At 41.5% G+C, this 24,974-nt stretch overlaps 1 long non-coding RNA gene across 4 annotated transcripts in view; it reads right to left on the reverse strand.

Moving 5' to 3' along the window:
- The window catches only part of LOC114678976 (uncharacterized), an 88,489-nt gene that overhangs the window by 35,488 nt on the left and 28,027 nt on the right, over positions 1-24,974 (reverse strand). For 2 of the 4 annotated variants that reach the window (XR_013395014.1, XR_013395010.1), the window contains exon 3: positions 23,242-24,277. The exons of 1 other annotated variant lie outside the window; for it this stretch is intronic. This is a non-coding gene — a long non-coding RNA (uncharacterized LOC114678976). Of the gene's footprint in view, positions 1-19,021; positions 21,866-23,241; positions 24,278-24,974 lie in introns of those variants that run through there. One more of the 4 variants, XR_013395013.1, reaches the window with a different exon arrangement.

The raw sequence follows: 24,974 nt of genomic DNA on the forward strand, positions 1-24,974 counted from the left end.
TCTTAGAGACTAGAGAATACTACTGTTACTTTAAATCAGAGAAGAGAGTCATAGTGCAGAAATTACAATGTTTAGTCTAATACATACGCAATTTTTCAACCTTCACCCAAACATAATACTTTTCCATCCTCCAGGCCAACCCTCCATTTGGTGGTGGTCTGGGGGAGGGAAGGGATTGGGGGTAGGGGGTGCATTTGGTTCCTCCAGCTGCCATATCTTCCAAGGGTCTCCTTGGGCAAAATTCAAAATGATTGCAGACCACCTCTTTGTCTCAAGAGCCACCTTTGGTTCATGAGAACATGAGAAACATTCATACATCCTCTGCCCCTACGCAGAAGAGGCCAGGATGATCCAGTGCAGCAATCACTCTCCTTACTCGTCCATGCATCCATCCATGCATCCATCCATGTATCCATCCATGCATCCACCCGTCCATCCATCCAACCATCCATCTACCCATCCATCCATTCATTCATCCAACCATCCATCCATCCATCTGTCCATCCACCCATCCACCCGTCCATCCATCCAACCATCCATCTACCCATTCATCCATTCATCCATCCATCCATCCATCCACCCATCCACCCGTCCATCCATCCAACCATCCATCTACCCATTCATCCATTCATCCATCCATCCATCCATCCATCCATCCATCCATCCATCCACCCGTCCATCCATCCAACCATCCATCTACCCATCCATCCATCCATCCATCCATTCATCCATCCATCCATCCATCCATCTACCCATCCATCCATTCATCCATCCGTCCATCCATCCATCCATCCATCCATCCATCCATCCATCCACACACTCACCCATCTATCCATCCACTCACCTACCCATGTATTTATTCACCTACCCATTCATCCACCACCCACCCACCCATCCATCCATCCAGCCAGCCATCCACCCATCCAGGCAACCACCTAACATCCATTCATTCTTCTATGCATCTGTCTTGTCTGCCCCAGCATTTCTTGAGCCAGAGGCAGACAGTAGTTCTAAACTGCAGAGATCACAAAGGACTCTTTTGAGATCTCCCATAAAGCTTGAGGTGAGAGACAGGCATCCTCCTTCTGCCACTTAAGGGGATAGTGACACAGACATCATCACAACATCACTCTTCAAACAAAATCTCCTCCAAAAAGCCTCTTTCTTCCTTCAGCTTTTACAAGAAAATGTTTATGTTTTCACATTTGACACAAAGAGGCCACATTTAAATAAACACATTATGTCTTCAGACCACTTTCATTGCAGTTTTGAACCTCAGATATGACAAATTCTCATATCAATGTATCCCCAATTTCTTTTATAATTTATTTTTTACAAATTATGACATAATAAAACTTGATAAGTGATTACTCATGTAAAATATTTCCTTTAACACTTTATAAGTTAATCAAGTGGATAGCCCAGTAGATTTTAGTTGTTGCTTAAATAGGGAGTTCTCATTATTTTAGTATTATACAAGTTTAGTTGAGCCTACACTCAGAAATAAGTTTAGAAAATAGCACTATAAAAGATGGGGAGTGAGCAGTAAAATAACCCATACAGGATGCTATGCCATAGGAAATGAGATGTTTTCACTGCTTCTGTGGTCTCAAAGTGACTAAAGGGCTCGAGAGTCATGAAGCTGATTTCTTCCATTGTAAAATCTGTGTATGGCCCTTGCTTTGGTATCTGAAGGTTATCATTCCCTGGTGCCTCAACAGAAACATCCAAGTTGACATCTTATTTATATATTTTTTGATATCAAAAGATTGGAAACAAACTTTATATCCATAAGTAAGAGACTACATAAATAAGTGATGCTATATCCATGCAAACCAACCATCCAATTATGCTAAACATGAAGCATCATACAACAGTGATAATGAACCAGGGCAACACTTATTAACATGGATAAACCTTACAAACAAAATTCTAAGGGGACGATTCCATATATTGTACGTATTATAATTTGTATACATTAATATGTGTATCATTCTATATTTTAAAGTGCAAAATAATATTGCTTAGGAATACATGGATATGTAGCGAAGTATAAGGAAATTTGAGGCATCAGATACAGTTAATAATGACAATGATGGCAATATTTGCTTCTAGGAGGTGGGGAGAAGGATAGGACATGGAAAATATATTCAGAGGGTTTCAACTCTCTTGGTAATGTTTTATTTTTTGAGTTGGGAGATACTCGGTTTTCCATTGTATTATTCTTCACACCTTGTGATTTATCTTTTTTTTTTTTTTTTTTTTTGAGACAAAGTCTCACTATGTAGCCCAGGCTGGAGTGCAGTGGCGCGATCTCGGCTCACTGCGAGCTCCACCTCCCAGGTTCACACCGTTCTCCTGCCTCAGCCTCCTGAGTAGCTGGTACGACAGCAGCCTGCCACCACAGTGCCCGGCTACATTTTTTGTATTTTTAGTAGAGACAGAGTTTCACCGTTTTAGCCAGGATGGTCTCGATCTCCTGACGTCGTGATCCGCCCACCTGGGCCTCCCAAAGTGCTGGGATTACAGGCATGAGCCACTGGCACCTTGTGATATATCTTAACTAGTTTAGTTTATGTTTGAAAGAAAATACTTTTTTTCCTTCAAAATTTGAAGACTTTCATCCATTCACCAGTTTCCAATGTTGGTGGTAAGTAAGCTAATGCCATTTTCAGATCTGATTATTTTAGTGAGATCTATTTCCTTTGCCCCGCTTCCCAACTCTGTGAGCTATTAGAAGCATTGCTTTTTGAAACATTCTTTTTTTGGACACTGCTGGGCTCTTTAAGTATGGAACATAGACTCTTATATAGATATTGTTAAAGAGATCACTCAAATTTCCTTTAATCATGGGAAATTTGAGTGATCTCTTTAATAATATCCTCTCTCCTCCATTTTCTCTGCTCCTGTTTTCTCTAATTATAGTTATTTGGATGTTGGACTTCCTAGACTAATTCTCTAATTTTTATTTACTTTATTTCTAATTTTTGACCTATTTCTCTTTTCATTCTAAGGGATTTCTTCAAATTTATCCTTCAATCATCTAGTGAATTTTTAAAATTTCTTCTATTACATTTTTAATTTTAAAGGTTAATTTTTCTTAATTTTCTATCTCTACATTGTCATCCCTTCTTATTTCATGGATACACCATCTTTTCATATCTCCTAGAACATTAAATATATCCTTCATAGTTTTAATGTCTTTTCTATTCCTTGCATCGTGTCTGTTTGTTATGAGTTTCTTCTTTGTCTCCTCCTTTTTTTCTTCTCCTTCTTCTTGCCCCTTTCCTCCCCTTCTTTTTTCTTTCTTTTCTCCTCCTCTTTCTTCTTTTCCTTCTAGTTTTTGTTTAATTTCCTTCACAGTATAGGTTTTCATCAAATGTCTGCACATGCTTGGCAGACCATTTCTATGGAAGAGAATGTGCTAAAAAGCTGAATGAAGATTTGTGTTTATGAGTTGAATGGCAGGTTTCACTATAGGGCAGCTGTTCTCAAAGTGTGGTCTGTGAAACCCTGAGAATCACTGGGATCCTTTCAGGGGTCTATGGCGTCAAAACTGTCTTCATAATAATATTGAGATGTTATCTTCCCTTTGTACTGGGTTGAAAATTATAGTGATTATGCAAAAGCAGTGATGGATATGATGGATAATTTCATGTGTCAAATTGGCACAGGGTGCTCAGGAATTTGGTCAAAAATTATTGCGAATGTTTCCGTGAGGGTGCTTTAGATTAAGGTTTAAATCTGTGGACTTTAAAAAATTGTAGCAAAATATACATAATATGAAATCTACTCTCAACAAATTTTGAAGTGTACCGTATAATATTGCTAACTGTATGTACATTGCTGTATAGCAGATCTCTAGGACTTTTTCACCTCGAGTGACTGAAACTATATCTATTAAATAGCAACTCCTATTTCCCCCACCCTAACCCTGGCAACCACCATTTTACTCTCTGCTTCTATGAATTTGACTACATTAAATTACTTCATAGGCCGGGCGCGGTGGCTCAAGCCTGTAATCCCAGCACTTTGGGAGGCCGAGGCGGGCGGATCACAAGGTCGGGAGATCGAGACCACAGTGAAACCCCGTCTCTACTAAAAATACAAAAAATTAGCCGGGCGCGGTGGCGGGCGCCTGTAGTCCCAGCTACTCAGGAGGCTGAGGCAGGAGAATGGCGGGAACCCGGGAGGCGGAGCTTGCAGTGAGCCGAGATCGCGCCACTGCACTCCAGCCTGGGCAACTGCGTGAGACTCCGTCTCAAAAAAAAATAAATAAATAAAATAAAATAAAATAAATAAATAAATAAATAAATAACTTCATAAAAGTGGAATCAGGTAGCATTTATCTTACTGTGATGAATGTATTTCATTAAGCATAATCTCGTTAAGTTTCATTCATGTTGTAGCATATGACAGAATTTCTTTCTTTCTTAAGGGTGAATCTGACCCTACTGTGTGCATGCACACACACACACACACACACACACACACACACACGTATACACACACACACACACACACACACGTATACACACACATATTCTTTATACATTTATCCATTAATGAACATTTAGGTTACTTCCACCTCTTGGCTATTGTAAATAATGCTACAAAGAACAGGGGAATACAAACAAGAGGCCCTGTTTTCAGTTATGTTGTATATATGCCCAGAAGTGGGACTGACGGATCATATGGTAGTTCTATTTTTAATTTTTTGAGGAAACTCCATACTATTTTCCACAGCGACTGTACCATTTTACATTCCCAACAACAGTGCACAACAATTCTAATTTCTCCATATTTTAACCAACATTTGTCATTTTCTGGTTTGTTTTTGTTTTTGATAATCGGCCATTCTAGAATGTTGCTGTCTAGTATCCTTGAATTTCTTTTTTTTTAATTTCTTTTTTTTATTATTATACTTTTAAGTTCTAGGGTACATGTGCACAATGTGCAGGTTTGTTACATATGTATACATGTGCCATGTTGGTGTGCTGCACTCATTAACTCGTCATTTACATCAGGTATATCTCCTAAGGCTATCCCTCCTCCCTCCCCCGATCCCATGACAGACCCCAGTGTGTGATGTTCCCCTTCCTGTGTCCAAATGTTCTCATTGTTCAATTCCCACCTATGAGCGAGAACGTGTGGTGTTTGGTTTTCTGTCCTTGCAACAGTTTGCTCAGAATGATGGTTTCCAGCTTCATCCATGTCCCTACAAAGGACATGAACTCATCCTTGTTTATGGCTGCATAGTATTCCATGATGTATATGTGCCACATTTTCTTAATTCAGTCTACCATTGATGGACATTTGGGTTGGTGCCAAGTCTTTGCTATTGTGAATAGTGCCGCAATAAACATACGTATATATGTGTCTTTATAGCAACATGATTTATAATCCTTTGGGTATATACCTAGTAATGGGATAGCTGGGTCAAATGGTATTTCTAGTTCTAGATCCTTGAGGAATCGCCACACTGACTTCCACAATGGTTGAACTAGTTTACACTCTCACCAACAGTGTAAAGTGTTCCTATTTCTCCACATCCTCTCCAGCACCTGTTGTTTCCTGACTTTTTAATGATCGCCATTCTAACTGGGGTGAGATGGTATCTCATTGTGGTTTTGATTTGCATTTCTCTGATGGCCAGTGATGATGAGCATTTTTTCATGTGTCTGTTGGCTGCATAAATGTCTTCTTTTGAGAAGTGTCTGTTCACATCCTTTGCCCACTTTTTGATGGGGTTGTTTGATTTTTTCTTGTAAATTTGTTTAAGTTCTTTGTAGATTCTGGATATTAGCCCTTTGTCAGATGAGTAGATTGCAAAAATTTTCTCTCATTCTGTAGGTTGCCTGTTCACTCTGATGATAGCTTCTTTTGCTATGCAGAAGCTCTTTCAGTTTAATTAGATCCCATTTGGCTTTTGTTGCCATTACTTTTGGTGTTTTAGACATGAAGTCCTTGCCCATGCCTATGTCCTGAATGGTATTGCCTAGGTTTTCTTCTAGGGTTTTTATGGTTTTAGATCTAACATTTAAGTCTTTAATCCATCTTGAATTGATTTTTGTATAAGGTGTAAGGAAGGGATCCAGTTTCAGCTTTCTACATATGGCCTTGAATTTCAACTTGATGAATATTCTTTACTGTTTCTTGTAAGGCAGGTATAATGGTGAGGCACTCTTTCAGCTTTTGTTTACCTGGAAAAGTATTTCTCCTTCTTTTTTTTTTTTGAGACGGAGTCACGCTCTATCACCCAGGCTGGAGTGCAATGGGCAATCTTGGCTCACTGCATTCTCCGCTTCCCAGGTTCACACCATTCTCCTGCCTCAGCCTCCCAAGTAGCTGGGACTACAGGCACCCGCCACCATGCCCAGCTAATTTTTTTTTGTATTTTTTAGTAGAGATGGGGTTTCACTGTGTTAGCCAGGGTGGTCTCGATCTCCTGACGTCATGATCTGCCCACCTTGGCCTCCCAAAGTGCTGGGATTACAGGCATGAGCTACTGCGCCCGACCCTCCTTCATTTTTGAAGAAAAGTTTTGCTGGATACAATATTCAAGCTGGACAGGATTTTTTTCCTTTTGGCACTTTCACTATATCATCCCACACACTTCTGAATTACAAGGTCTCTGCTGAGAAATTTGCTGATAGTTTTACACAGACTCTCTTTTATGTGGCATGTCACTTTTCTTTTACTGCTTTCATAATTTTCTCTTTGTCTCTGACTTTTGAACATTTGGTTATAATGTGTTTGGGTGATAGACTTTTTTGGATTCATCATTTGGAATCCGTTGGGTTTCTTAAATCTGATGTTCATTTACTTCCCCAGACTTAGGAAGTTTTCAGCCATTATTTCTTAGAATAAACTTTCTGCCCCTTTCTTTCTCTCTCTATTCTGCTTGTTCTGGAACATTCATAATGTATATATTTTTAATGGTGTTCCATAATTCCCTTAGGCTTTCTTCATTCTTTTTTCTTTTTGTTCTTCTGATTGGATAATTTCAAATGACCTGTCTTTGAGTTTGCTTTTTTCTTTTTTTGCGTGATCAATTCTGACATTGAATCTTTCAGTGAATTTTTTAGTTCAGTTATTTTATTATTTAGTTCCAAAATATATAATTCTTTTTTATATTTTCTGTCTTTCTTGATTTTCTATTTTGTTCATGAATCATTTTCCTGAGCTCACTGAGTATCTTTATGATGGTTATTTTGAATTATTTTTCAGGTAATTCACATACCTCTTTCCTTTTTTTTTTTTTTCTTTTTTCTTTTTTTTGTTTTTTTGAGATGGAGTCTCACTCACTCTGTCATCCAGGCTGGAGTACAGTGGCATGATCTTGGCTCACTGCAACCCTCTGCCTCCTGGGTTCAAGCAATTCTCCTGTCTCAGCCTTCCAAGTAGCTGGAATTACAGGCTCACACCACCACGCCCAGCTGATTTTTTGTAGTTTTAGTAGAGATGGGGTATCACCGTGTTGGCCAGGCTGGTCTCAAACTCCTCACTTCAGGTAGTCTACCCACCTTGGCATCCCAAAGTACTGGGATTATAGGTGTGAGCCACCGTGCCTGGCCACATATCTCTTTTCTTTAGGGTCAGTTTCTAAAGATTTACTTTTTTTTTCTTTTCTTTTGGGCCATGCTTCTTTGTTTCTTTGTATACCTTGTAACTTTGTGTTGGGATTTATGCATTTGAAAAAAACAGACACACCTTCCAGTCTTTAGTAACTGGCTTTGTAAAGAGAAATGTCTTTACCAAGCAGCCTGGTGTGACGTTCTGAAGTGTCTCAAACATTTTCTGTGGAGACGTCTTCTCTGGACTTGTGCATGTAAATTACCAATTAGAGAGATTTACTGTTTTCTTTTTTTAGCACTCATAATATCTTGCTTTCCCTGGCGTCTGTTTGTAGTATTGCAGGTTCTCTGGATCTCTTTTCAGTCTCCTGGTTATTTTCCTCAGAACTTCCCAGGCTTCTAGCGCATGTCAGATCCTGTCAGTGCTTTGAGTTGTGCAAGATAAAAACCAGTTTTTTTTTTTTTTTCAGAAGCCTCCACCACCACCCTACCCCCACCAAAACTGTACTAGTGGATGCATGCTAAGTTATTCTCCCCTCCCTCCAACTCCCAAGGAAGAGGTCACCAAGGCTGTGTCTGTTATACTGCTGGTCCTCTGGCTATGTCTATTATATTGCTAGCTCTCTTTTGTTTTTATTGGCCCCCAGACACCTAGAGTATGCCAGGCTCTGTCAGCACTCCCAAACAGGTGAGAAATAGATCAGTCTCAGCCTCCCAAATGGACGGAATGTTGGACACACACTTCAACTCTTTCTCCAGGAAGAAGCCAGGAGCTGGGAGTTTCCCCCAGTCATGGCATGCTGAGCTGGAGAGAAGAGCTTAGCTTAGGCAGGTGGGTGCTATGAATTTTTCTACAGTTCTGATGCAACTGGTTTTGTGCTTGCTGGAGGTGCAGAAAGCTCTTAACTGTTTTTGAGATTTCTCACAAAGGGAATTGGTTTATGTATTTTTGTTGATTTGGTGTCTATAAAGGAAACAAGGATTTTGGGCTTCCTACTCTGACATTTTGCTGGCCTAAATTAGTGGACTTTGAGTAATGCAGATTGCTCTCCATAACGTGGGTGGGCCTCATCCAATCAGTTGAAGGGCTGAATAGAACAAAAAGACTAACTTCCCCTAAGCAAGAGAGAGAATTTTTTGGCAGACTACCTTTGGGCTTCAACTGCAACAGCAGCTCTTCTTGATTCTACAGCAGACTGCCTTCAGACTGGAACTCACCATTGGCTCCATTTTGGACTTGTTGGTTTCCATAATAAGTCAACTTTTTATAATAAATATCATGTATGTGTGTGTCCCATTGGTTCTGTGTCTCTGGAGAACCTGGAGTAATACAATGGCTAAAACTACTGGTACAAATCAAGGCACCATGCTTTACTAATGTTTTTGAATTCTTTATTGCCACATGTTGAAAATAAAAACAAAATGCCAGTTTCACTTGGGAATGTTCTTCATGAAGCAGTATATTGGTTTTATTAAATCTTGACCCTTGAGTAAATATCTTCTTAATATTCTGCAACAATGCAAAATATATATAAAGCACTATTGCTGCAGGTGAACTATGACCGTTAACTCAAGGAAAAACACTCTTGTGCTAAATTGGCAAGTGGAATTAGCTACTTTTTTTCTTGGAACTCCAGTTTTGTTTTTTTTTTTTTAAAGAATAACTGGAAGACTATTCAGACTTAGGTATTTGGCAGACATTATCTTGAAAATGAGTGAAGTTAGCTTATCACTTGAAAAAAAAATGACTGACAGTATTTTCCACCAATGATAAAATTCAAGCTTTAAAACAGCAATTAAAATTTTGAAAATTGTGTTTGTCAGAGTGAGATTGTTATCTTATGAATACTTAAGCTTTTCTGATGAGATCAGCAGTAATAATAATGACTGACATTTGATGTTATAGAATCAAATGTGTTAACATGTTGGAAAATCTGCATGATTCTGTGAGCCAGTACAAAATCACCTATTGGTAAAAAACTTATTCAAAATACCAGAAGGGCCAATGGATTTTAACACAGCAGAAGATAAAAAGTTTAACGATAAGGTTTCACATAACACACGGCAACTAACCTTTAAGAAACTATTACTTGTGCACTTTTGATGTGGTATTAAATAAATATATCTACAGTTGTTTGAAGAAACTATTGAAATATTCCTCTTTTCCAGCTACACAGCTCTGTAGTCCTCACATGTTTCAGCCCAACAATATCTCACAACCTATTGAATGCAGGAGCAAATAGGACAATTTAGGTTTATTATTAAGCCAAACCCTTAAGAGACTTGCAAATTTTAAAACAATGCCACTCTCTTCACTAATGTTTTTCTGTTTTGGATAAAAGTTATTTTTAATAAAAATGTTTTTTATGCACATAATGGGTTTGTTATTGTTATTTTATAGTGAACTAATCAATATTAAACATGTTTGGTTTTAGTTTCTAAATATTGGTGGATACAACTCACGTAAACAAAATCTCTCTGCAGACTTCAATACATTTTAAATATATTGAGGGGGGACCGGGCGTGGTGGCTCACGCCTGTAACTCCTGCACTTTGGGAGGCCGAGGTGGGTGGATCACTTGAGGTCAGGAGTTCAAGACCAGCCTGACCAACATGGTGAAACCTTGTCTCATACTAAAAAAAATACAAAAAAATTAGCCAGGCATGGTGGCAGATGCCTGTAATCCCGGCTACCTGGGAGACTGAGGCAGGAGAATCACTCGAACCCAAGAGGCGGAGGTTGTGGTGAGCCGAGTTCATGCCACTGCACTCCAGCCTGGGCACCAAGAGTTAAACTCCATCTCAAAAAATAAATAAATAAAATAAAAAAAATAAAAAATAAAAATATGAAGGGGTCTTGAGGCCAGACGTTTTGCTGCAGGGTAATGTGACCGGGCCGTTTCACCGGAGGGGCTCAGTTGCCCGTGTTCATGTGTCTTTTCTCTGGGCTATGTGGTGCGTTGCATTATTTGTCCATATAATTTTATTTTCTCCCTGCCTTTGCCATGAATCTGGGAGAGGTGCACTTCCCTGCCGTTTGGAGCTGTGTTTGGCCACATGACTTGCTTTGGCTTTTGGAATGTAGAGCTGAGCTTTTAAATGTTTTTGTGGGTGTCCTTTAGTGTGCCCTTTTGTCCTTTGTTATCCAGCATAAGAACATGAGACAAGTAGCCACTGGCCCCAAATGGGGAGATTCATGAAGAAGACCTTAACCCAGCCTTCAGTCTGGAGCCTCCATGAGCCTAGATGAGCTAAACTGAACCCCAGCCAACCTGCAGGCTCACAAGTATGAAAAATAAATGTCTGTGATTGTAAGCCAGTGAGAGTTGGGGCTATGACCCAGCCTTATTGTAATGGAAGCCTTATTCATACAGAGTTCCAGAAAGGACTTCTGTGATCTCCTGCCTCAGGTGGGTGTGGGTGGGTGTGTAGGGATAAGGCTGGCTGTGGGCCTTTCTCACAGCTGAGTGGGGGAAGAGGATTTAAAGGGGTTGGGGGATGGCATCATCATGGAGCGTGTGGACCTTTCACCTAATCCTCTTGTATTGAGTATGATCCTTCTACTCACACCTGTGTGCGGTGACCCAGCTCTTAAGTCCCTTTGATTGGACATCTAGAGAAAGGGAACCTCCAGGGTTGATGAAAGTGCAGCTGATAAACTATGCTTAGTTTTATCAACTGTGCTATTAAAAATCTGATGAAGGTGCAGGATCTGCAATTCCTTTCGGACCTGTGGACTCTCACAATCGATACTTCATTCCTTGTTATGGCTGGATGATAGCTTATTTTATGAATGTACCGCATATTGTTTGTCTATTCAACAATTGATGGACAAAGTGACCTTTAAAAATGGTAAATCAGATCATGTCACCCCCTTTCACAAAATCCTCCAGCATACCAGTAACAAAATTCTCATGGCCAGCCAGGCCTTGCAAAACTGGCTTCTGTCCACCATTCTTACTTCCTTTATCACGTCTCCCCTCTTGGCTCATTATATTACCAATCACACTGGTCTTTTGTTTGGTTCCTTGAAAATCCTAAGTTTAGACCTATCTCAGAGCTTTTGCACTTGATTTTTCTTCTGACCAGGGTGCTCTACCTTCAAATAGCTGCTCCTCCTTCAAATAGCTGCTCCTTTCCTATCCTCCCTGTCATTGCCTCTGTGAGGCCTTTCTTTTTTTTTTTTTTTTTTTTTTTGAGACGGAGTCTTGCTCTGTAGCCCGGGCTGGAGTGCAGTGGCCCGATCTCAGCTCACTGCAAGCTCCGCCTCCCGGGTTTACGCCATTCTCCTGCCTCAGCCTCCGGAGTAGCTGGGACTACAGGCGCCCGCCACCTCGCCCGGCTAGTTTTTTTTTTTTGTATTTTTAGTAGAGACGGGGTTTCACCGTGTTAGCCAGGATGGTCTCGATCTCCTGACCTCGTGATCCGCCCGTCTCGGCCTCCCAAAGTGCTGGGATTACAGGCTTGAGCCACCGCGCCCGGCCTCTGTGAGGCCTTTCTACATTCTCTACTCAAAGTATTCCACACACCCTTCAACATTTCCTTTCTAACCCTCAGTATTGCCCACTATTGCCTAGTATTTCTACTTGTTCTCCTGTTCATGGCCTTTCTCTCTGTAATATAAGCTTCAAGAAGGCAGGTGCTAGCTGACACCTTTACTGCTCTATGCCTGGACATGGGGTAGGCCTGGCACAAAGTGAGTGCTAAGTCTGCATTCAATGAATGAATGAATTTAAGGTTATTTTTATATATTCCAATCCTGTAAAAAACTCCTGAATTACTCCTTTTATCACTTCCTGTGATAAGCAGAATAATGCCTCCTTCCAAGATGTCTATGCCATAATCCCCAGAACCTGTATGTTACTTTACATGGCACAGTGACTTTGCAGATGTGATAGAGATTACAGACACTGAAATTGGGAGATTATCCTGGATTATCTGGGAAGACCAAATCTAATCATATGTGTCCTTAAAATTAAAGATGCATTTCCAGCTGAGACTTTTCAGAGAGATTTGTTGCAACATAAGAAAGGTCAAAGAGATGTGATATTGCTAGCTTTGAAGATGAAGGAAGGGACCATGAGCCAAGGAATGTGGGTGGCCTCTAGAAGCAGAAAAGTCAAGGGAACTGTTTCTCCCCTAGAACTTCCAGACGAAATACAGCTACCTGCCCCTGGATTTTAGCCCAGTGAGACTTACGTTGTACTTCTGATGTCCAGAGCCGTAAGTTAATAAACTGGTACTGTGTTAAGGAACAACAGTGTGGAAATTTGTAATGGCAGCAATAAGAAACTAATATGTGACCTTGCCTCTGTTTTTTCTTTTCTTTCCTTCTTAGATGTTTGACTGAATTTAAGTCAGAATTTACTTGAATTTTCCCAGTGGTGACTAGTTTAAGCTTTCAGTTGGAATTTTAAGAGAGAGCTCTAGTTCAATTCTAGAAAAGTAAAGAAAATTCGATTTTGCCCATCTGACTTGTGGCCTGGCAAATACACATGCACTATGTATGGTTCTAGGATTCTTAGTATGTCATTGAAGCTCTGCTTAGTTTATCAAATGTGCTATTAAGAATCTGATGAAGGTGCAGGGCCTGTGACACCTTTTGAACCTGTGAACTCTCGGAATTGATACCGTCATTGATCCTGATTTAAAAACCTATGCATGAGTTTAAGAAGCATGTAAACCACTAAGCTTTTCCTGCCATCGTAGGCTTTTGTATCTCATTGCTACCCTCTTGGTGGCAGCCGCCTTCCCTCAGATGAGTGCCCTCCCTGGCTTCTGATGCATTTGTAGTGCCATCAGCTGCTTTAGACATCTGGTTCCAACTTTGAGAGCTCTTCCCTGATGGGTCCCAAAGTAGCAGGCACTTGGTCGCTTCCTCCACCTCACTTTCTGTCCCAGCAGAACAACGAGACAACATTTATATCTTTCCTTGCGCTATTCACCCGGTCACACATTCAACAGCTATTTAACAAGAGGCACAGAGATTCTAGGCATTGTTACTGGTATAGGAGGATCAGAAATGAAGAAGTCTGACCACAAACAAATACAGAAGTCAACGATGTAGCATGTCAGCTGAACAGAAGTGTGATGGAGAAAAGAAGAAAGCAGAGTAAGGAGAACATGCATGGGACTCCTGGTTCAGATCGGTGGTTGGGGAAGACCTCATTGAGGAGGTAACATTTGAGCAGAAGCCTGAAGGAGGTGAGGGAGTGAGCCAGGAGGCTATTGGAGGAAGGGCATTCTAGGAAGAAGGAGAAAGTGCAAAGGCCTTGATGCGGGATTCCACCTGGTATGTTTGGAAACAGCAAAGGAAGCCAGTCCCTGAAGGGATGAGTGAGGGGAAGTCAAGAGAAGGTACGCACAGAGAGGTAAGAGGTGATCTGATGGGCACAGGCTTCGTGGGCCACAGCAAGAACTTGACCGGCTTTTCCTCTGAGACTGGAGCCCCTGGAGGATTAAAGCAAAGGAGAGGCCTGAGTCTTTGAAAGTTTTGCTCCAGCACTGTGCTGAGCATAAGTACTGCGGGAAGAGTGGAAGCAGGGAGACCCGTTAGGGAAGGGTTGTAGAGAGGATGAGCACCTGGATCAGGATCATAGTGGTAGGACATGCTGGGATACTGTAAATATTTTTAAAAACTATTACGGAAAATTTAAAGCATAAAAGCAAAGAGAATAGTAAAATGAAACTGAGTAACCATCACTCGGCTTCCACAATAATCAACTCAGGATCATCTTGTTTCCTTGCTACCCACCCTGCTTCTGTATTATTTTAAAGCAAATTCAAGACATCTGATGATTTCATCTGTAAATATGTTAGTAAGTGTCTTTAAAAGAGGCCATCTCATTACCTCCATACCATTATTGTACTAACAAGAAGCAACAAGAATTCCTCAAGATCTCCAAAAATGTCTAGCCCATGTTTGAAAGTCAAGCCAATGCAACTTTCTGATACATTGGATCTGGGATTGAGAGAAAGAGAGGGGTCCAGGATGTCAAAAATTTAGGGCCTGACAACTGGAAAAATTGTTTTACATTTACTGAGATGAGAGAGACTGTAGGAAGAGCAGGTTTTGGGGCTGGGGGTGGATAAGAATTTGCGTTTAGGCATTTTGTGACTTGCAGTACGGGTCTGGCTGTGTAACAGGAACGACCAGTGGATTAAATCAGAATTTTCTCCCCCTCTCATACAACAATTCTGAGAATAAAGCTATGCAAGGATGGTTCAGTGGCTACTGTGCTGGGGACTCGATCTCCTATTTTGTTGCTCTTCTATCCTTAAAAGAGCTTCCATCATGTCCTCCAATGGAAGGTGGAGCTCCACCCTCACTTCTACAGGAAAGAGAGAAGGAGAAATGAAGGGGATATGTCTTTTCTTTAAAGGCAAGACCTGAATGTGGCAGATGCCACTTCTCATGTCCCATCGGCCAAAACTCACATGGCCACATGTAGCAAGGAAGTAAATACAGGCTCTAGCTAAGTAGCCATATTCATAGCTAAAACCCAGAGGGTCTATACTAATGGAAGAAGGGGAGATTGGATGCTTGGAAACAGCTACTAAAAGTTAAGTCTGAGAGGCTAATGGGCATTCACATAGAGCTGTTGAGTTCATCATGGGTCTGGAGGTGGGCTCCAGTTGGGGATGTTTATCAGAGAGTTACCAGCATAAAGATGGCATTTCAATCCAAGGGACTGATAATCCTCCCAAGAAACATAGCCAGAGAAGAGAAGAGAACCAACACTGAGCCCTAGGCCCCTCTGGTATCTCAGGGTTGAGGACATGAGGACACATCAGTGCAGGAGACCATGGAAGAGTATCCACTGAGGTAAAAGGAGAACCAAGAGGGTGGTGTTTTGGAAGCTGAGTGGTAATTTTGTGGAACTAAGTCGAATAAAACCCTCAGGTTTTAGTAGCCCAGGCAGGTGACCTGTTTATAATCTCAAATTGAATTTTGAGCCTTGCTATGTAGCCTATATATTAAATATACTCTTCAAATTTGAAAAGTATCCACTTAACCATTTTCAAAAGACACTGCAACCAATAAGAAATAAGGAAAATTTACCTTATTATTAAAGATTATAAAACTTCACAATGCCTTATAGTTACTTATGTGTATTTTCTCCATTCAATCATGAATATACCTCTAATGCAGAGACTGTGTTTTATGTAATTGTGTATTTAATTCTTTTTTTTTCTTTTTCCAACTTTTCTTTCGGGTTCAGGGGTACATGTGCAGGTTTGTTACATGGCTATATTGCCTGATGCTGAGGTTTAGGGTACAAATGATCTCATCACCCAGGTGCTGAGCATGGTACCCAACAGCTTTTCACCCCTTCTCCCTCTCCCCTCTAATAGTCCCCAGTATTTATTGTTGCCATCTTTATGTCCATGAGTACCCAGTGTTTAGCTCGTACTTATAGGTGAGAAAATGTGGTATTTGGTTTTCTTTTCCTTTATTAATTTACTTAGGATTACAGCCTCCAGCTTCATCCATGTTGCTACAAAGGACATTATTTTTTTTTTTGGCTGCATAGTATTCTGTGGTATGTTTGTATCACATTTTCTTTATCCAACCCACCACTGATGGCCACCTGGGTTGATTCCACATCTTTGCTCTTGTGAATAGTGCTGTGATGAACATGAGTGCATATGTCTTTTTGGTAGAACAACTTGTTTTATTTTGCATATATACCTAGCAGTGGGATTTCTGGGTCCAATGGTAGTTCTATTTTAAGTTCTTTTATCTCCAAACTGCTTTCCATGGTGGTTAAGCTAAATTGCATTCCTACCAACAGTGGATAAGTGCTCCCTTTTCTCCACAGCCTCACCAACAAATGTTGTTTTTGACTTTTCAATAATAGCCATTCTGACGGGTGTGAGGTGATCTCATTGTGATTTTGATTTATCTTTCTTTGATGATTAGTGATGTGGAACATTTTTTTCATGTGTTTGTTGACAGCTTGTATGTCTTCTTTTGAGAAATGTCTGTTCATGTCTTTTGCCCATTTTTAAATGGGGTTATTTGTTTTTAGTTGTTCAATTGTTTAAATTCCTTATAGATTCTGGATATCAGTGCTTTGTTGGATGCATAATTTGCAAATAGTTTTCCCATTCTGTAGGTTGTCAGTTTACTCTGTTGATAGTTTCTTTTGCTGTGCAGGAGCTCTTTAGTTTAATTAGGTCCTGCTTGTCAATTTTTGTTTTTGTTGCAATTGCTATTGAGGACTTAGCCATAAATTCTTTCCCAAGGCCAAAGTCCGGAATGGTGTTTCCTAGTTTATCTCCTAATATTGTTATGGTTTGTGGTCTTACATTTAACTATTTAATCCATCTTGAGTTAGTTTTTGCACATGGTGAAAATTTGCATCTGGTAAAAGGTTGTGAGTTTCATTCTTCTCCATATGGCTAGCCAGCTGTCCCAGCACAATTTATTGAATAAGGAGTTTTTTTTCCCCATTGCTTATTTTTGCCAACTTTGTTGAAGATCAAATGGCTATAGGTGTGCAGCTTTATTTCTGGGTTCTCTATGCTGTTCCATTGGTTTATATGTCTGTTTTTGTACCAGTACCATGCTGTTTTGGTCACTATAGCCTTACAGTATAGCTCAAACTTGGCTAATGTGATGCCTCCAGCTTTGTTCTTTTAGCTTTGGATTGCTTTGGCTACTTGGGCTCCTTTTTTGGTTCCATATAAATTATAGAAAAGTTTTTTCTAAAATGATGTGAAAGATTACTTTGGTAGTTTGACAGGAATAGCATTGAATCTGTAGATTGCTTTGGGCAGTATGATGATTTTAACAATATTGATTCTTCCAATCATGAACATAAAATGTTTTTCCATTTGTTTGTGTCATCTGTGATTTCTTTTGGCAGTGTTTTGTAGTCCTCCTTATAGAGATCTTTCACTACCTTGGTTAGATGTATTTCTAGATATTTTATTTTATCTTTTTGTGGCTATTGTAAATGGGATTATGTTCTTGATTTGGTTCTAAGCTTGAACATTATTGGTGTACAGAAATACTACTGATTTTCATACATTTATTTTGTATCCAGAAACTTTACTGAAGTCATTTATGAGTTTCAGGAACCTTTTGGTGAAGTCTTTAAGGTTTTTTAGTTATAGAATCATATCATCCATGAAGATAGATGGCTTGACTTCTTCTTTTTCCTGTTTGGATGCCTTTTATTTCTTTCTCTTGCCTGAATACTCTGGGTAAAACGTCCAGTACTGTGCTGAATAGGAGTGGTTGTATTTAATTTTTTATCTCCCTTACTATGATGCCTGGCATATTACAGATGCCCAATAAATATTTTTGATTTAAAAAGAAACATATTTTTGGGAATTCAGATTTGACCATAATTGTGTGTTGAGAAAATTGTCTCTTGATATGGAAACTTCCCTGCCTTTCTTCCCTGACTTTCTAAAATATCCTGTATTCAGAGAGCATTTTAGTCAGTCCAGGCTACTATAACATAAATGCCAGCGACTGGGTGGATCACATAACATGCATTTATTTCTCACACTTCTAGAGGCTGAGAAGTCCAAAACAAAGTTGCCATGTGATTTGGTTCCTGGTGAGGGCACTCTTTCTGGTTGCCAGATGCTATATCTTCATATGGTGGAGAGAGAGATTATGTTTCTCTTGTCTTTTTAAAATAAGGGCACTAATTCCATGCCTGAGGGCTCCACCCTCCTGACCTATCACCTCCCGAAGGACTCACCTCCAAATACTATCAACTGGGGATTAGGACTTAACAACATAGAAATTTTAGAGGGACACAACATTCAGTTTGTAGCCAAGGGACTACAAATGGAGTCAGAGATGAAAAAGATGGGCTGTCCCCCAGGCTGAGCCTGGGAAATGGGAGGCAGAGTGGCTTTGGGGCAAAGTCAGAAAAATCAGTTTAGGCCTGAGAGGGCCTAAATGGGTGAAGGTAATTAACTAAGTGCAGCTTTGGACTGGAGAGTTCAGAGAGAATTGGCTCCAAATATCCAGAAGCAGATCTCAAAAGAGGAATGAGAACTAAGAGCTCTCTTGGTTCCTGACAAATTTTCTGATTCGTGGCCTTTTGGTAAAACTCCCTTATTTTGAAAGTAGCCTGTGTGTTTGTTCTTTATAATCAGTCATTTCTTGGGGATGGTTGTAAATTAAAGATAAAGTTTTTTTACTATTTATATTTTTCAAATATCCTGCAATTATCATAGCATTGCTTTTATTTTTATTTATTTACATATTTACAGAGACAGCCTGTTGCCCAGGCTGGAAGCTCACTACAGCCTCAAACTCGCGGGCTCGAGTGATCCTTCCACTTCATCCTCCAAGTAGTTAGGACTACTGGTATGCATCACCACTCCTGGCTAAAGTTTAACTTTTGTAGAGACATCATCATCATGTTGCCCAAGCTGGTCTTTTACTGGTATACATTTATGAGGTACAAGTATAATTTTTTTATATGCATAGTAATTTTTAATCAGAAAATAATAGTATATTTGGGTCTAAACACAAGTTAAGGAGGTGAGGAGAGGCTGGTGGTCCTCTAAGGGCTGGGGTCCAGCTTGGAACTGGAGCCCAAAGAAGACAGCAGTTAGAGGGGGCAGAGCCACGGGGGTCCGCCAAGGGCTGTGGAGTGGGGAGCAGAAGCAGAGATGGCCTGCTGGGCCTGAGTCAGGCCAGAGCCCCTCAGGAGCCCCCCAGAGCCTGTGGGTGGAGGGGAGCGCTATTTTGCCTTTCCCTCTCCTGAAGCCTTGGCAGCCCAGGTGAGGAGATGAGAGGTGCTGTCAGGCTTGCTAAGTAAGGTTAGGGGGCCGCTGTGGCCTCCAGTGCTGAAGGAGAGGCCAGATCCATCAGCTCTGCTGGCCCAAGGCCCCACATTTTTGTGTGTGTGCACCCCAGCACAGACACTTCTTGGTTTCTCAGTGGAGAGCACCCTCCTTCTCCCCTCTGCCACTAGAAGCTGCAGGAGCTAAGAGATCACTGCTGGGCAGCCCCACCTGGAGTGTCTTGTCTTTCATCGCCTTGGGGTGGTTGTGTTTGTTAACCCTCCTTTCTTGATCTGATTGAAATGAATGGGCCAAGTAGCAAAATATCCATGATTGCCCTCCCAGGCTGGAGTCTCAGGACCTGTGCTTTGGAAAGCCTCTTCTCATCCTAGGAGCAGTGACTGTGGCACTGACTCTACCCACACTCACTGCAGCGTCATGGTCCTGGGAGTTTTTACTGACTCTCTTGCCCTGAGATGCATGGTATTCTGTAGGGTTTGCCTCATCTGTTCTCCACTGTCTTCCCTACTCTCACATCATAGCCCCAGCTAACACCTAACACCTCTAATTCTCTCTGCCCACAGTGACCTTTCTCACTGCCTGGAAACACCCCCACCTGCGTGCTTCATGGGTGTCTTGAACTCTGTATGTTCAAAACTAACTTTTCTGTCTTCACCCCAAAGCCAGTGTGCCTCCTCATGTTCCCAAGCTGAGACACTTAGTGTCCCAAACTGAAAACTGTTCCCATTTGAAACTCCTTTTTGTCCCTCACCCCTCCCTCTCCTATCTAATCAATCACAAAGTCTAACCATTTCCACTCCGACAATAACCTTAAATCCACTTTATCTTACCCATCGCTACCATTCCTACCTTGGTTAAGGCACGATTACATTTGTCTCTAACCACCTCCTTGTTGGTCTCCCTGCCTCCCTTAGACTCCCCCATAGATCCTCCCATAAACCCTTCCAGAGTGATTTTTCTAAGCACCAGAGCTGTCATGCCCCTGCCTAATGCCCTTGTCTCTTTTTCCCCACCAGCCTGACTCCCCGTCACTGTGCCCTGGGTTGCAGCCACACAGGGCTGCCACAGTTCCCTGGGCAGCCAAAACCTTCATGCTTTTTCCTCCATGTCCTTTCCCATTCTCTAGACTCAGCGCAGACACCACTTTTCTTGAGAAGTCTTCCGAGCTCCTTGAAGAACACTCTGTCCTTCCTCTTACTTCCCACAGCCCCGTCTTCTCTTTTACCTTGGTCCTCATGGTGCCGCGCTGAGATTGTTAATAAGCCTGACTGCCGTTGGATTGCACGACACCTCAGGGGCAGGGCCCCTTGTCACATTTAGTTTTGCACTCTACCAAGTACCTGGTCCTTAGTAAATGCTCCTACCATATGGAAAGAAAGACAAAAAGAAGGACTCAGTGGAGATTTTCTACTCAACCTTGTTGTGCTGGATTTTTAATGGCTGCCTCCTCACCAGGCATCCCCACTTCATGTAACTATGGCTCCTGCTATCTAGGAGGTACCCTCTCCTTCTGTCTGGGAACGCAATGCTCTGGGGGCAGCTCACGCTCAGGCCTGAGCAGAGCCAATCAGCACATCACATTCCTATGGCTTCGGTGAATCACTCCCTCTTTTTTTTTTTTTTTTTTTGAGATGGAGTCTCGCTCTATTGCCCAGGCTGGAGTGCAGTGGCCGGATCTCAGCTCACTGCAAGCTCCACCTCCCGGGTTCACGCCATTCTCCTGCCTCAGCCTCCCGAGTAGCTGGGACTACAGGCGCTCGCCACCTCGCCCGGCTAGTTTTTTGTATTTTTTTAGTAGAGACGGGGTTTCACCGTGTTAGCCAGGATGGTCTTGATCTCCTGACCTCGTGATCCGCCCATCTCGGCCTCCCAAAGTGCTGGGATTACAGGCTTGAGCCACCGCGCCCGGCCCCTCACTTTTCATCTTTTAAGAAGGTTCTCTTTCCTGCTAGACTTGAACCAGGGGAGATGTAAGTCTGGGGCTGCTGTCACCTTCTTGCCACTATGTGGAGCCTGCAAATGACAGTGATTCCTGGAGGGGAGCAGAGCTGAACAGGTACAGAGGAGGTGAGGCCTGGTTCCTGAGTGGTTTACCCCTGGACTTTTCAGAAAACAGAAATGTAGTGGGTTGAAGAGTGACCTCTTTCAAAAAATTCATGTTCACCTGGAGCCTCAGAATATTATCTTATTTGGAAATAGTTTTGATTTTTTTTTCCAGACATAATTAAGGTAGGGATCAAGATGAGATCACACTGGAAAAGATGGGCCCTAAATCCAGTTAGAGGGTAGGAAGGCCATTATTCCGTCCTAATAAGAGACAGAGATGGGCACACAGAGATAGAGAAGAAGGTCATGTGTTGATGGAGGCAGAGACTGGAGTGAAGCCCTCCCAAGCCAGGGAGTGCCTGGGTCCACCAGGTGCTAGAAGAGTCACTGAATGGATGCTTCTTGAGAGCCTTTGGAGGGAGCATGACCCTGCCGACACCTTGATTTTGCACTTCTGGCCTCTGGAAGTGTAAGACAGTAAATTTTTATGGCAGCCCTAGAACACTAATCCCAGAGCCAATAAAGATCCCTCCTCCCCCGACCTTTGTAAAAAATGTAAGCCATTTTGAGTTTTTTTCCCCCCTTTGCAGGAATCCTCATTGGTAAACTGGTGGAGTCCAGAGCAATTGTGCTTGACAAATAAAACCCAGTGATCTGGGTGATGAAAGCATAATAGCAAGACCAATCATGAGGAATCCTCAGGGCCCCCGATGAGGAGGGAGGTGAAGCTCCAGCTCTGCTGTACCTAAAGTCTGACAAATAAATGTCCTGAGAATGGAGGAGGTCTGGAGGTAAACGTCTTGTCTCCAGGTCTAACATAAACTACTTTTTGATGAACTTGGGAAGAGTTGACAACCCTCCATGAGGGATGAGAGGCAGAGTGAGGTCCTGGCTTGTCACCCTTGTTAGTATTTGAGTTTCCACATAAAAAGAAATGCCTGAGTTTGACTCCTCTGCATGCCATCCTGAGCACACATGGTATTTCTTATCGAAGTGCTGGGATGGGGAGCTTAGTGGTCCCTGTCTCCTAGACCACTACCAGGCGACAGAAGCACAACATGAACCACATAGATCATTTCAAGTGTTTTTGGCGCCACATTAAAAGGTAAAATGAGGCCAGGTGCGGTGGCTCATGCCTGTAATCCCTGCACTTTGGGAGGCTGAGGCGGGTGGATCACCTGAGGTCAGGAGATCATGACCAGCCTGGCCAACATGGTAAAACCCCATCTCTACTAAAAATACACAAAACTAGCCGGGTATGGTGGTGGGCACTTGTAATCCCAGCTACTCAGGAGGCTGCGGCAGGAGAATCGCTTGAACCCAGGAGGCGAAGGTTACACTGAGCTAAGGTGGTGCCACTGCACTCCAGCCTGGGTGACAAGAGTGAAACTTCGTCTCAAAATAAATAAATAAATAAATAAATAATTAATTTAAAAAAAAGGTAACATGAAACAGGTAAAATTAATTTTAGCAAATGTACATTTGATTTAACCTAATATATCCAGCAGGTTATCATTTCAACGTGTAATCAATATAATAGTTATTAATAGAATATTTTTCATTGTTTTATGGACAGGGGTCTCTACCAGCAGAGCACGTCCATGTTCTGTGTGCCTTAGCACCAGCTTGTGGTTATCAGCAGAGGGATTTACAAGTTTTACTCAAGGCTCTCACACCCTCCAGTTCCTGCATCCAGTTTCCATGAGGCCTCTTTCATTTTGGATCTGCCTGTCATCCACATTTCTCCATCAAGACTCAGCACCCCACCCTTTAAAAATAACATTTCAAATCATTCTTTCATGCAGCATGAGATTTTTGAGCTATGATTCACTTCAAATTTCTGCAGGGCTTAAGTGCTTTAATTTCCTTTAAAATAATGTTGGGAGAAAAGTCAAATAGCCCAGTGGAAAAATGTGCAAAGGATATTAACAAGCAGTTTACATACAAGGAGACACATTTGAGCATCATAAAAAATGCTCAGACTCCCTAGCAGCTGGGAAAGTATAAATCAAGGCAACCCTTTTTCCTACAAATGGGAGTTTGATACTGTTCAGTGTTGGTGAGGGTGTGGGGAAGTGGGTAAACCATGGGTGGGGGTGTTGTTTCCAACAATTTTCTAGAGAACAAATTTGACAGCATCTAGAAAGCTAAAAATGTGCACACCCTATGGCAGTTCTCCTTCCCGTCTTCCTCAGAGAAGTTGTCTCACGTGCACACCAGGAAGCAAACGGGAGAGTTTTGTAAACGGTATTGGTGGTAATAGAAAAAATTTGGAATTACCTAAATGTCCTTCAATAAAGGAACATATAAATACATCATGATAGACTCACATGAATAACGATGATATACCAATTAAAAAGAACGAGATAGATCTACATGTACTCATACAGCAAGAACTCTGAAGTTATACAGCTGAGGGTCAAAAAACAACTTGCAAAATAATACAAAGAATATGGTACTATTTGTATAAAAAGGTTACACTAAACAATACTAACATACTTTTGTGGGTAATCACGCATATGTTTGTAATGATAGAGGGAAGCTTTGGGAAGGAGACACACTAAATTGATGACAGTGAATACTCATGGGGAGACACAAAGAAAAGTGGGGCCGGGCACGGTGGCTCACGCCTGTAATCCCAGCACTTTGGGAGGCTGAGGCGGGTGGATCACGAGGTCAGGAGATCGAGACCATCCTGGCTAACATGGTGAAAACCCGTCTCTACTAAACATTAGTTGAGCATTGTGGCACTTGCCTGTAATCCCAGCTACTTAGGAGGCTGAAGCAGGAGAATCACTTGAACCCAGGAGGCGGAGGTTGCAGTGACCCGAGATCGCACCACTGTATTCCAGCCTAGGTGACAGAGCTAGACTCTGTCACCAAAAAAAAAAAAAGAAAGAAAGAAAAGTGAGTTTAAGTGTGGTGGCCAGAGGAGACATCAGCTTTATGTATAGTATAAAAATATTTCTGGGAATATTCTTTTTCCCAGAAATATTTAAAGTATTACTTGTCGACTTTAAAATTAATGGAAAACACGGGTGTGAGAGCACCTCCTCCCCGTTCCTGGCAATGAGAAGCAGAGGCAAATCTTTCTATTAATACTTTCTGGGCCATCTGATCTCATTTTATTTTACCCTGAGTTTCTGAGCCTGTGAAGGGTTCTGGTGCTTCCTCAACTCATGGTATGACGTTGGAAGTTTCCTTTTCTAGGCATCAGTTTCATCTGTAAAATAAGACATTTCTGCCAGATGATACCTTATGTTTTGTGGCTGCAAAGTATTGAGTCCAAATGACTAAATCAGATTGCTGTTTCTAGAGGAAAGCTAATCTAACAAAAACTCCAAATCAGATGTGAATCGCTGATTCCAATGGCCTGTTTTTTTTTTTCAAAATGAGCTTGGCTGAATTTTATACAGCCATTGTTTCACCATTAAAGTGTGTCACAGATAATGACACACAAAATAAGATAAAATGTAAGAGGCACAATGCTTCATGAAAATACTATCTGGTATCAAATGTCACATTGTTGATTCGTGACTGAATGCCAAAGTCCTGACTTTCCCAAGAGTA

This window comes from Macaca mulatta, chromosome 6 (assembly GCF_049350105.2).
Source record: "Macaca mulatta isolate MMU2019108-1 chromosome 6, T2T-MMU8v2.0, whole genome shotgun sequence".
Taxonomy (NCBI): Eukaryota; Metazoa; Chordata; class Mammalia; order Primates; family Cercopithecidae; genus Macaca; species Macaca mulatta.